Raw genomic sequence first — 6,032 nt, forward strand, 5'->3', positions numbered from 1 at the left:
AGGAATTCAACAGCATTCAGAAATTAATGGCGGGAATTCAGTAACTTTCTAATTCTGATTCTAATGGGAGGGGATGGGCAACGTGGAGGGCTCTGATGTCCGGATAATGATACCTCCCTAACCCGCCTGTCCTGAGGGGTACCACGTATGCCTCACGGACAGACCTACTCACGCTATATTGGCCGACCTTAGATGCCAACCTCAGAAGCATTCATTATTTTGGTGGAGACAGGGTTAGGACATGGTTGCATATAAAATTTAGTGGTAGGGGCTAGGCAGCATCGTAAATTTCATGGCAGGGGTTCGGTAGGCCTCTTAATCTAATGGTAGGAATTCGATAGCATTTTTAATTTATTGGGTCTTAGTAGCTTTCATGATTGAAATGGTAGAAACTCAGCATAATTCTAAATCAAATGGTAGGAACTCAGCAGAATTCTAAATCAAATGGTAGGAATTCAGCAGAATTCTAAATCAAATGATAGGGATTCAGCAGAATTCTAAATCAAATGGTAGGAACTCAGCAGAATTCTAAATCAAATGGCTGGAACTCAGAAGAATTCTAAATCAAATGGGAGGGACTCGGAAGAATTCTAAATCAAATGGCAGGGACTCGTAGAATTCAAAATGAAATGGTAGGGACTTAGTAGCAATTCAGATGTAATATTAGGGACCCATACAGTTTAATCTAAAGGTAGGGAGTCATAAACTATCTAAATAAGATGACAGGAACTGAGCATCATCCTGAATCGAATGTTAGGGGTCAGTGGCATTCGAATCTAACGAACGGGAAGAAGTGACATTTCATTTGCAAGTTAAATAGCAGAACCATAGCCACAATATTTTCCCATAGTGAGAAATATGATGATGATGGTGATGGTGAAACACCCGCCATATGTTGCCCAGTCAGATGGTCCTTGGATGTCACCAAAAAACACAAAAACTCAAAAACTGTCTAAATGAAATATTAAAATCTCTGGCCTATCGCTAATCTCTGATTAATCGTTAAACTTGCTAAAATCTATACAATCCCGCTACATTTCAAAACCTTGCAGTAGACAGACGTGAATATTGCCAGATGTTGTGAGTGTGGGGAGTGTGGAGGGGGGGGGGAAGGAATTTGTAAACACACCTTGGATTATTTCCCCTCCAGTAAGAGACAAGGAAAGATTCTGTACTCTCTCTCTCTTTCTCTCTCTCTCTCTCTCTCGACTGGATGAGATCGTGTGACTTTAGATGGAAGAGAGTAATAGAGTTGTCCCCATCATGAAAAGTTTAATGCTGTATACCTATATATCCTTCCCACTAGGACGTATTATTACTGTTATTATTATTATTATTATTATTATTATTAACCAGACTACCACCAACCCATTCTCTTCTGGCAAGAAAGGGTCTCTCGTAGTGAAGGGGCTACTGAAGGGTATAGGTAAATCCTCTTGTTAGAAAGCTGAATATAATCATCTAGGGGTAACAAAAAATAAATAAATAAATAAATAAACGATTTTGCTCAGCGTTAAGAGGGGCCCCACATAGTCCAGTGGATCAACGAAATTTATATCCAACCCATCCAGTCGAATTTAAACTCTCCTAGTAATATAAATAACTTCATTCGGTGGCGGAGATAATAAAATATATATATAAATACGCATTTGTGTTCAAGGGCTTTAAATCACACAACAGTATTAAGGTTAAAGGTTCATGTTTTTGGCAGATATCCAAACCTCACATGATGCCTCTTGAAGTTAAAAGGCTGAGTAGCATAAAGATCGCCAATTGCATTTTTATATATTGCTTAAAAAACAAAGATAATGCTTGTGAAAAAGAGGTGTCTTCTTAACCTTCCATATGACAGCAGGTGGTGGCGGCAAGGAGATGGGCATATTGCATGCCACACTTCTGTACCTCGGCATTGTGGTCTAGGGCCCGTATCATGCTGGGGTTGGCAGGCTGCCTAACATACATTCCTTAGCGAGTTATTTTACATACTGTACATTAATATTTTTTGTACTGTCTTTGATATTTTGATATACACGTGGTTTGTATCAGTATCAAAAACGAGACTAATGAAAAACGATTTGGATATTTTGAGTTATAAGAGAGAGGTGCAAGAAATACTGCTAACCCCACAAGAATATGACTCAGAGTGTCATAGAGTAATATGTTAGCAGCGAGTGCCTTTAACACCAATGAGTAACTGCACCAAATAACACTTTAATAGATTAATGCTGAGTAACATGTTGGTATGTTACTAACGTCAATGTGTAATATTCTGCAGTAACAAATTAAATCACTAAGTATCCTATTAACAGGCATGAGTAGCATTCTAACAGCAGTAACTAACATACTAAGGAACAAGGCGTCATATGAATTTCACTGAACAACATACTGTATTAGCGTCAAAGGATAAGATGGTAACAGTACTGAAGACATTCTGGGGCTTAGAAAAAGTTGGCTGGTGTGAGCTGGTGTGTGAGGATGGTGTTAGTTTTTCTGGCTGATGTAAAGATGATGAGCTGCATGGACTTTTTCTAGCTAAGGTAGAGCTAATGTGAATTTTTCCTAGTAGAGGTGGAGCTGCATAAGACCTTACCTACCTGGGGTGGAGCTGATGTGGACTTCTTAGCTGGGATAGAGCTGATAAGAACTTTTTTGTCAAGTATGGAGGTGATGTGAACTTTTCCTACTGTAGCTGGGGTGGAGATGATGTGAACTTTTTCCAGGTGGTGTAGGGTTAGTGTGGATAGATATGTAGGTGATGTGTGTGTGTGTGTGTGTGTGTGTGTGTTCACCGGGTCTGTCAGGATCACTTGATGGTCGTGACCGTCAGCTTTTACCCTCCCGGAAGGGAGCTGAGAGCTCATATAGTCCGATCTAAGGGCAAGGCTGTGACCTTCACACACGCACACACCCATCCTCTTGCTCAAGGAGGACAGTGACCACCCGCTTTGTCAGTGAAACTTTTTCGCATCCCGAGCAAGGCGCGAACCCCCGTCTTAGCAGATGCTAGGCGAGAGCGTTACCACTGCACCAGCGAGCGGTGTGTGTGTGTGTGTATTAGTAGCTGATTTAGCTGGTATGGACGTTCTCATGCTGATGTAAACAGAATTAGTGTGGCCAAGGCCGACGGTATTAATTTTTATCAAGTTGATGACAGCGGGTGTGGAAGTTGTCTAACTGGTGTGGGGCTGGTTTGCATTGGTGTTGGGTGGTGTGAAGTTAACCCTTTATCACTCTATAGACGCAGTACATCTCACCCAAGCCACCAACAAGACGATTTCCTTCGGCTGAGGGAAAATCTGTTGTTAGTGGATGGAATTACTCGTATCTTGATAAACCTCTGGACGGCTAAAAATTCCCTAGATTGAAGAAAATGGTCTGGATTAAGCCTGACTAAATACTCAAGTGGACCCAAGGCAGCGAGAAGGATGGTCTAGTGTGATGTGTTGGTGTGGTCTGTGGGTGGTGTGTGCAGGTGTGTAGCGGCCGTGCCTTGTCTTTGCCTGGTGTGTGTGTGTGTGTGTGTGTGTGTGTGTATAGGTCGGATGTGAGGTTTGGTAAAGGCTTGTATGAGATTACCGAAGTCTTTTCTGGGGCACATGTGGATGTGGTGTGTGGTTGGTGTGGGTCACTGTGGGGCTTATGTGGGCTGGTGTAGGACTGGCATGTTGCTGGTGTGATCAGCTGTGCGCTGATGTGAGCTGATTTGGCCCTGTGTTGTCTGGTGTGCGTCGATGTAGGTGGTGTGATCTTATTTGGGTCTGTGTTGGCTGATATGGGCTGATGTGGGCTGGTGTGGACCAGTGTAGGATGGTGTAAGGCTGATGTGGGCAGGTGTAGGAGGATGGTGTGGGCTAATGTGGGCTGATGTGGGCCGGTGTAGGGCTGGTGTGGGTTGGTAAGGGCCAGTGTAGGTTGGTCTGGGCGAATGTGGGCCGATGTATGCCTGGTATGGGTTGGCATGGGCCAGCGTGCGCTAGTAAGGGCAAGTGTGAACGGGTGTAAGACTGGTGTGGAGCTGGTGTGGGCCAGTATGGACCTGAGTGGGCTGGTAATTGCTGGTGTAGGACTGGCATGGGCCGGTGTGGGCCGGTATGGGCCGGTGTGGGCTGGTGTGGGCTGGCGGGAAGGAAGGCGGGGCGTCAGGCAGTGTGTCCGAGTCCACCTGACCCCCTTTGTGTGCGCCACCGCTGCCACGTAGACTGCTCCCTCACCCTCACCCCGGCCCTCACCCTCATCTCCACTACCACCGCCACCCTTACCCTCAACCCTGCCCCTGCCTATAACCCCCACTCCATAACCCCCATCCATAACCCCATCCACAACCCCCACCCATTACCCCCGCTCCATAACCCCCACCCTATAACCCCCACAACCCCCACCCCCACCGTATAATCCTCATCCATAACCCCCACCCTTACCCTACCTTCACCTTCATACCACCTCCACCCGCACCATCACCCCACGCTCACCCTCACCCCTACCCTGACCCCCATACCGTCACCCCCACCCTTACCCCCACCCCCGCACTCACCCTCACCCTGACTCTCACCCTTACCCCACATCACACCCTCATCCCTACCCTGACCCCACACACTCAACCCTACCCTGACCACCCCACCCTCACCCCAACCCTTACACCCCCCACCCTCACCCTCACCCCAACTCTCACACTCACCCCTTCCTCGACCAGTGCACCCACAGTGCACTGTGAGTGCACCCACCCTAACCCCAACTCTCACCCCCCATCCCTACTCCTCCCCCAACTGATTTTCACACTGCAGGGCGGGGAGGGGGGGGGGGAGTAAGTTTCACGCTCTGTCATCTTACACATCTACAATTACATATTCGATCAGGTCGTTAGTAATCTTAACCATTCTCTTCTGTCTACCTACATGCAATATTAGTCAATGTAAGAGTGGCTCCCCTTCATGTCAAGATTAATAGGCTACTGACGCTGTAAGTTCTCTCTTTAAATTTCTCTTTTTATGTCATCTTCTTGTCGTTGTTATTAAAGTCAAAGTAGATTTTAAAAAGGCAATAAACTCCAATGCTACCTATAAAGCTGATTTGCAAGTTCTCTTTCTTTACGGTAATAAATGTTTGGATAAAGTTGCGATATTTTAAAACACATCCCTGACATCTAACTAAGGGCTGGCTATATTTGCAAGTGTGAAATTAGGTTTGCATGGAGCCTCACAAATTAGGATATGCATACAGTGGGTGAGGGTGAGCAAAAAGGTACACGGTTTACACACAGCTTAACGATGAGGGTACAGAGTTGCGCCAGAGCCAGTGGGGCAGAGTTGATCCCGCCCTTGCAACACTGCGGGGCCAGGCACACACACACACACACACACACACACATACAGGTCAGGCTGGCAACAGGTACGGTGCTCACATAAGATTATTACACTTGAACTCTCCTGGCTTATGAGCTTACAACGTGTGGGGGTCGAGAGCCGTACGGGATATTCTTCAGTCCCTGCCGTTGCCTTCACTAGCGTTTTCTTTAATGTTACGTGCAAATATTAGACAAGTAATTTTCAAGATAACTTCGTATTTTTCATCTCTTGCTCCATGAAGAAGAACTGGCTTTCAGACATTTTGCTGATAGCTTCTTTGTTTAATCGATCACAGAACTTGTCATGTAGCCAACTGATTGCCTTAATAAATAACGTCGAACTTGTCATTTTTTTTTTTTTTTTTACCAGTGATGCTGTGGTGAGGACACACACAAAGATATCACTCGTTTATCAGTGAAAGATTTATAATGAACGATTTATAACACCATAATTCTTTCAGACTTCAGTGGAATCTTGAGTTTTATTGTTCTCCTTGTTCAATCATTCAAAACACGAGGAACTTGCAAGTGACTGGAAAAATATCAGTCATGCATCGGCCTCACCATAGAATATTAGTCTCTTATATGGTGAGCAAGAATATTGAAATTTCACAGTACTATGGTATATTATAGACTTGGTTTACTTTTGCCGCTGCAGATTTCATGGCACTGCGATGGAGGTATAAAAGTA

This window comes from Coenobita brevimanus, chromosome 23, assembly GCF_032717465.1.
Source record: "Coenobita brevimanus isolate Jiangsu-jjx chromosome 23, ASM3271746v2, whole genome shotgun sequence".
Lineage (NCBI taxonomy): Eukaryota > Metazoa > Arthropoda > Malacostraca > Decapoda > Coenobitidae > Coenobita > Coenobita brevimanus.